Here is an 8,653-nt window from a genome sequence, read left to right on the forward strand (position 1 = left end):
GGTCAGGGAGCTCAGGTTATTGGTAGGAGCGTTACTAAAAATAAAGGTCTGGAGCATGGGGGAGACCTTCAAGATGGTGGAGGAGTAAGACGTGGAGATCACCTTCCTCCCCACAAATACATCAGCAATACATCTACATGTGGAACAACTCCTACAAAACACCTACTGAACACTGGCAGAAGACCTCAGACCTCCCAAAAGGCAAGAAACTCCCCCACGTACCTGGGTAGGGTAAAAGAAAAAAGAAAAAACAGAGACAAAGAATAGGGACGGAACCTGCACCAGTGGGAGGGAGCTGTGAAGGAGGAAACGTTTCCACACACTAGGAAGCCCCTTCGCGGGCGGAGACTGCGGGTGGCGGAGGGGGGAAGCTTCAGAGCCACGGAGGAGAGCGCAGCCACAGGGGTGCAGAGGGCAAAGTGGAGAGATTCCCGCACGGAGGATTGGTGCCAAGCAGCACTCACCAGCCCGAGAGGCTTGTCTGCTCAGCCGCCGGGGTGGGCGGGGGCTGGGAGCTGAGGCTCTGGCTTCCGTGGGATCGCAGGGAGAGGACTGGGGTTGGCGGCGTGAACACAGCCTGAAGGGGGATAGTGCGCCACAGCTAGCTGGGAGGGAGACCGGGAAAAAGTCTGCAGCTGCCAAAGAGGCAAGAGACTTTTTCTTGCCTCTTTGTTTCCTGATGCGCGAGGAGAGGGGATTAAGAGCACTGCTTAAAGGAGCCCCAGAGATGAGCGTGAGCCGTGGCTATCAGCGCGGACCCCAGAGACGGGCATAAGACGCTGAGGCTGCTGCTGCCGCCACCGAGAAGCCTGTGTGCAGCACAGGTCACTATCCACACCTCCCCTCCCGGGAGCCTGTGCAGCCCGCCACTGCCAGGGTCCCGTGATCCGGGGACAACTTCCCCGGGAGAACGCACGGCGCGCCTCGGGCTGGTGCAACGTCACGACGCCTCTGACGCCGCAGGCTCGCCCCGCCTCCTCCGTACCGCTCCCTCCCTCTGCCTGAGTGAGCCAGAGCCCCCGAAGCAGCTGCTCCTTTAACCCCGTCCTGTCTGAGCGAAGAACAGACGCCCTCAGGCGGCCTACATGCAGAGGCAGGGCCAATCCAAAGCTGAACCCCAGGAGCTATGCGAACAAAGAAGAGAAAGGGAAATTTCTCCCAGCAGCCTCAGGAGCAGTGGATTAAATCTCCACCATCAACTTGATGTACCCTGCATCTGTGGAATACCTGAATAGACAACAAATCATCCCAACATTGAGGCAGTGGAGTTTGGGAGCAACTGTAGACTTGGGGTTTGCTGTATACAACTGACTAGTTTCTGGCTTTATGTTTATCTCGGTTTAGTATTTAGAGTCTATTATCATTGGTAGATTTGTTTATTGATTTGGTGGATCTCTTCCTTATTTTTTATGTATAGATATATATATATTTTTTCCTTCTTCTCTTTTTGTGAGGGTGTATGTGTATGCTTCCTTGTGTGATTTTCTCTATATGGCATTGGTTTTACCATTTGTCCTCGGGTTCTGTCTGTCCGTTTTTTTTGGGGTTTTTTTTAAGTATACTTTTTAGCACTTGTTATCATTGGTGGATTTGTTTTTTGGTTTGGTTGTTCTCTTCTTTCTTTCATTCTTTTTTCTTTTTAATTACTTTTTAATTTTTTTATTTTTAATAATTTTTTAATTTTTTATTTTAATAACTATTTCTTTTTATTTTCTTTCTTTCCTTCTTTCTTTCTTCCTTCTTTCCTTCCTTCCTTTCTTTCTCCTCACTTTTCTTCTGAACCGTGTGGATGACAGGGTCTTGGTGCTCCATCCAGGTGTCAGGCCTGTGCCTCTGAAGTGGGAGAGCAGAATTCAGGACACTGGTCCACAAGAGACCTCCCAGCTCCACATAATATCAAACAGTGAAAGCTTTCCCAGAGATCTCCATCTCAACGCTAAGACCCAGCTCCACTCAACAGCCAGCAAGCTACAGTGCTGGATACCCTATGCCAAACAACTAGCAAGACAGGAACACAAGACAGGAACACAACCCCACCCATTAGCAGAGAGGCTGCCTAAAATCATAATAAGGTCACAGACACCCCAAAACACACCACCGGACATGGTCCTGCCCACCAGAAAGACAAGATCCAGCCTCACCCACCAGAACACAGGCACTAGTCCCCTCTACCAGGAACCCTACACAACCCACTGAACCAACCTTAGCCACTGGGGACAGACACCAAGAACAATGGGAACTACGAGTCTGCAGCCTGCAAAAAGGAGAGCCCAAACACAGTAAGTTAAGCAAAATGAGAAGACAGAGAAACACACAGCAGATGAAGGAGCAAAGTAAAAACCCACCAGACCAAACAAATGAAGAGGAAATAGGCAGTCTACCTGAGAAAGAATTCAGAGTAATGATAGTAAAGATGATCCAAAATCTTGGAAATAGAATGGAGAAAATACAAGAAACGTTTAACAAGGACCTAGAAGAACTAAAGAGCAAACAAACAATGATGAACAACACAATAAATGAAATTACAAATTCTCTAGAGGGAATCAATAGTAGAATACCTGAGGAAGAAGAACGGATAAGTGACCTGGAAGATAAAATAGTGGAAATAACTACTGCAGAGCAGAATAAAGAAAAAACAATGAAAAGAATTGAGGACACTCACAGAGACCTCTGGGACAACATTAAACAAACCAACATTCAAATTATAGGGGTCCCACAGAAGAAGAGAAAAAGAAAGGGACTGAGAAAATATTTGAAGAGATTATAGTTGAAAACTTCCCTAATATGGGAAAGGAAATAGTTAATAAAGTCCAGGAAGCGCAGAGAGTCCCATACAGGATAAATCCAAGGAGAAACATGTGACGACACATACTAATCAAACTATCAAGAATTAAATACAAAGAAAAAATATTAAAAGCAGCAAGGGAAAAACAACAAATAACATACAAGGGAATCCCCATAAAGTTAACAGCTGATCTTTCAGCAGAAACTCTGCAAGCCAGAAGGGTGTGGCAGGACATATTTAAAGTTATCAAAGGGAAAAACCTACAACCAAGATTACTCTACCCAGCAAGGATCTCATTCAGATTCGATGGAGAAATTAAAACGTTTACAGACAAGCAAAAGCTAAGAGAATTCAGCACCACCAAACCAGCTTTTCAACAAATGCTAAAGGAACTTCTCTAGTCAGGAAACAGAAGAGAAGGAAAGGACCTACAATAACAAATCCAAAACAATTAAGAAAATGGAAATAGGAACATACATATCGATAATTACCTTAAATGTAAATGGATTAAAAGCTCCAACCAAAAGATATAGACTGGCTGAATGGATACAAAAACAGGACCCATATATATGCTGTCTACAAGAGACCCACTTCAGACCTAGGGACACATACAGACTGAAAGTGAGGGGATGGAAAAAGATATTTGATGCAAATGGAAATCAAAAGAAAGCTGGAGTAGCAATTCTCATATCAGACAAAATAGACCTTAACATAAAGACTAGTACAAGAGACAAAGAAGGACAATACATAATGATCAAGGGATCAATCCAAGAAGAAGATATAACAATTGTAAATATTTATGCATCCAACATAGGAGCACCTCGATACATAAGGCAAATGCTAACAGCCATAAAAGGGGAAATCAACAGTAACACAATCATAGTAGGGGACTTTAACACCCCACTTTCACCAATGGACAGATCATCCAAAATGAAAATAAATAAGGAAACACAAGCTTTAAATGATACATTAAAGAAGATGGACTTAATTGATATTTATAGGACATTCCATCCAAAAACAACAGAATACACTTTCATCTCAAGTGCTCATGGAACATTCTCCAGGATAGATCATATCTTGGGTCACAAATCAAGCCTTGGTAAATTTAAGAAAATTGAAATCATATCAAGTATCTTTTCCGACCACAACGCTATGAGACTAGATATCGATTACAGGAAAAATTCTGTAAAAAATACAAAAACATGGAGGCTAAACAATACACTACTTAATAACCAAGAGATCACTGAAGAAATCAAAGGGGAACATCAAAAAATATCTAGAAACAAATAACAATGAAAACACGATCACCCAAAACCTACGGGGTGCAGCAAAAGCATTTCTAAGAGGGAAGTGTATAGCAATACAATCCTATCTGAAGAAACAAGAAACATCTCAAATAAACAACCTAACCTGACACCTAAAGCAATTAGAGAAAGAAGAACAAAAAAAACCCAAAGTTAGCAGAAGGAAAGAAATCATAAAGATCAGATCAGAAATAAATGAAAAAGAAATGAAGAAAACAATAGCAAACATCAATAAAACTAAAAGCTGGTTCTTTGAGAAGATAAACAAAATTGAGAAAACATTAGCCAGACTCATTAAGAAAAAAAGGGAGAAGACTCAAATCAATAAAATTAGAAAAGAAAAAGGAGAAGTAACAACTGACACTGCAGAAATACAAAGGCTCATGAGAGATTACTACAAGCAACTATATGCCAATAAAATGGACAACCTGGAAGAAATGGACAAATTCTTAGAAAAGCACAATCTTCCAAGACCGAACCAGGAAGAAAGAGAAAATATAAACAGACCAATCACAAGCACTGAAATTGAGACTGTGATTAAAAATCTTCCAACAAACAAAAGCCCAGGACCAGATGGCTTCTCGGGAAAATTCTATCAAACATTTAGAGAAGAGCTAACACCTAGCCTTCTCAAACTCTTCCAAAATATAGCATAGGGAAGAACACTCCCAAACTCATTCTACAAGGTCACCATCACCCTGACACCAAAACCAAAGAAAGATGTCACAAAGAAAGATAACTACAGGGCAATAGTACTGATGAACATAGCTGCAAAAATCCTCAACAAAATACTAGCAAACAGAATCCAACAGCACATTAAAAGGATCATACACCATGATCAAGCAGGATTTATTCCAGGAATGCAAGGATTCTTCAATATACGCAAAGCAAGCAATGTGATACACCCTATTAACAAATCGAAGGAGAAAAACCATATGATCATCTCAATAGATGCAGAAAAAGCTTTTGACAAAATTCAACACCATTTATGATAAAAACCCTCCAGAAAGTAGGCATAGAGGGAACTTACCTCAACATAATAAAGGCCATATATGACAAACCCACAGCCAACATCATTCTCAATGGTGAAAAACTGAAACCATTTCCTCTAAGATCAGGAACAAGACAAGGTTGTCCACTCTCACCACTATTATTCAACATTGTTTTGGAAGTTTTAGCCACAGCAATCAGAGAAGAAAAAGAAATAAAAGGAATCCAAATCGGAAAAGAAGTAAAGCTGTCACTGTTTGCAGATGACATGATACTATACATAGAGAATCCTAAAGATGCTACCAGAAAACTACTAGAGCTAATCAATGAATCTGGTAAAGTAGCAGGATACAAAATTAATGCACAGAAATCTCTTGCATTCCTATACACTAATGATGAAAAATCTGAAAGAGAAATTAAGGAAACACTCCCATCTACCATTGCAACAAAAAGAATAAAATACCTAGGAATAAACCTACCTAAGGAGACAAAAGACCTGTATGCAGAAAAATATAAGACACTAATTAAAGAAATTAAAGATTAAACGAACAGATGGAGAGATATACCATGTTCTTGGATTGGAAGAGTCAACATTCTGAAAATGACTCTACTACCCAAAGCAATCTACAGATTCAATGCAATCCCTATCAAACTACCACTGGCATTTTTCACAGAACTAGAACAAAAAAATTCACAATTTGTATGGAAACACAAAAGGCACCGAATAGCCAAAGCAACCTTGAGAAAGAAAAACGGAGCTGGAGGAATCAGGCTCCCAGACTTCAGACTATACTACAAAGCTATAGTAATAAAGACTGTATGGTACTGGCACAAAAACAGAAATATAGATCCATGGAACAGGATTGAAAGCCCAGAGATAAACCCACACACATATGGTCACCTTAGTTTTGATAAAGGAGGCAAGAATATACAATGGAGAAGAGACAGCCTCTTCAGAAAGTGGTGCTGGGAAAACTGGACAGCTACATGTAAAAGAATGAAATTAGAACCCTCCCTAACACCATACAAAAAATAAACTCCAAATGGATTAAAGACCTAAATGTAAGGCCAGACACTATAAAACTCTTGGAGGAAAACATAGGCAGAAAACTCTATGACATAAATCACAGCAAGATCCTTTTTGACCCACCTCCTAGAGAAATGGAAATAAAAATAAAAATATACAAATAGGACCTAATGAAACTTAACAGCTTTTGCACAGCAAAGGAAACCATAAACAAGATGAAAAGATAACCCTCAGAATGGGAGAAAATATTTGCAAATGAAGCAACGGACAAAGGTTTAATCTCCAAAATTTACAAGCAGCTCATGCAGCTCAATATCAAAAAAACAAACAACCCAATCCGAAAATGGGCAGAAGACCTAATTAGACATTTCTCCAAAGAAGATATACAGACTGCCAACAAACACATGAAAGAATGCTCAACATCACTAATCATTAGAGAAATGCACATCAAAAGTACAATGCGATACCATCTCACACTGGTCAGAATGGCCAGCATCAAAAAAATCTACAAACAATAAATGCTGGAGAGGGTGTGGAGAAAAGGGACCCCTCATACACTGTTGGTGGGAATGTAAATTGATACAGCCACTATGGAGAACAGTATGGAAGTTCCTTAAATAACTAAAAATAGAAGTACCATATGACCCAGCAATCCCACTACTGGGCATATACCCTGAAAAAACCATAATTCAAAAAGATTCATGTACCACAATGTTCATTGCAGCTCTACTTACAACAGCCAGGACATGGAAGCAATCTAAGTGTCCATCGACAGATGAATGGATAAAGAAGATGTGGCACATATATACAATGGAATATTACTCAGCCATAAAAAGAAACGAAATTGAGTTATTTGTAGTGAGGTGGATGGACCTAGAGTCTGTCATACAGAGTGGAGGAAGTCAGAAAGAGAAAAACAAATACCATATGCTAACACATATATATGGAAACTAAAAAAAAAAAAAAAGGTCATGAAGAACCTAGGGGCAAGACAGGAATAAAGACGCAGACCTACTAGAGAATGGACTTGAGTTTACGGGGAGGGGGAAGTGTAAGTTGGGACGAAGTGAGAGAGTGGCATGGACATATATATACTACCAAATGTAAAATAGATAGCTCGTGGGAAGCAGTTGCATAGCACAGGGAGATCAGCTCGGTGCTTTGTGACCAGCTAGAAGGGTGGGATAGAGAGGGTGGGAGGGAGACACAACAGGGAGGAGATATGGTGATTTATGTATATGTATAGCTGATTCACTTTGTTATAAAGCAGAAACTAACACACCATTGAAAGGAATTATACTCCAATAAAGATGTTTAAAAAACCCCCACAAAACTAAAAATAGAACTCCCATACAACCCAGCAATCCCCCTACTGGGCATATACCCTGAGAAAACCGTAATTCAAAAAGATTCATGTACCACAATGTTCATTGCAGCTCTATTTACAACAACCAGGACATGGAAGCAACCTAAATGTCCGTCGACAGATGAATTGCTAAAGAAGATGTGGCACATATATACAATGGAATATTACTCAGCCATAAAAGGAAACACAATTGAGTTATTTGTAGTGAGGTGGATGGACCTAGAGACTGTCATACAGAGTGAAGTAAGTCAGAAAGAGAAAAATAAATACTGTATGCTAACACATATATATGGAATGTAAAAAAAAAAAGTTCTGAAGAACCTAGGGGCAGGACACGAATAAAGACACATACATAGAGAATGGACTTGAGGACACGGGGATGGGGAAGGGTAAGCTGGGACGAAGTGAGAGAGTGGCATGCACTTATACATACTACCAAATGTAAAATAGATAGCTAGTGGGAAGCAGCCGCATAGCACAGGGAGATCAGCTCGGTGCTTTGTGACCACCTAGAGGGGTGGGATAGGGAGGGTGGGAGGGAGACGCAAGAGGGAGGAGATATGGGGTATATGTATATGTATAGCTGATTCACTTTGTTATAAAGCAGAAACTAACACACCATTGTAAAGCAATTATACTCTAGTAAAGGTGTTAAGAAAAAAATAATGGTCTGGGGGCTTCCCTGGTGGCGCAGTGGTTAAGAATCCGCCTGTCAGTGCAGGGGACACGGGTTCAATCCCTGGTCCAGGATATCCCACATGCCACAGAGCAACTAAGTCCGTGTGCTACAACTACTGAGCCTGCACTCTAAAGCCTGGGAGCCACAACTACTGAAGCCTGTGCGCCCTATAGCCCATGTGCCACAACTACTGAGCCCACGTGCCACAACTACTGAAGCCCACATGCTCTAGGGCCCACCTGCTGCAAGTACTGAGCTGCATGCTGCAACTACTGAAGCCCGCGCACCTAGAGCCCATGCTCTGCAGCAAGAGAAGCCACCACAATAAGCCTGTGCACCACAGCGAAGAGTAGCCCCTGCTCGTTGCAATTAGAGAAAAGCCTGTGCACAGCAACGAAAACCCAACGCAGCCAAAAAAATTAATTGATTAATAAAATAAAAATAATGGTCTGGGGTCCCTTAGCTGAATATGAAAAATTGAGAAGGAAGTGGGGGTAGTGGT

The sequence above is a fragment of the Balaenoptera acutorostrata genome, chromosome X, assembly GCF_949987535.1.
Source record: "Balaenoptera acutorostrata chromosome X, mBalAcu1.1, whole genome shotgun sequence".
In the NCBI taxonomy this organism is placed as follows: domain Eukaryota; kingdom Metazoa; phylum Chordata; class Mammalia; order Artiodactyla; family Balaenopteridae; genus Balaenoptera; species Balaenoptera acutorostrata.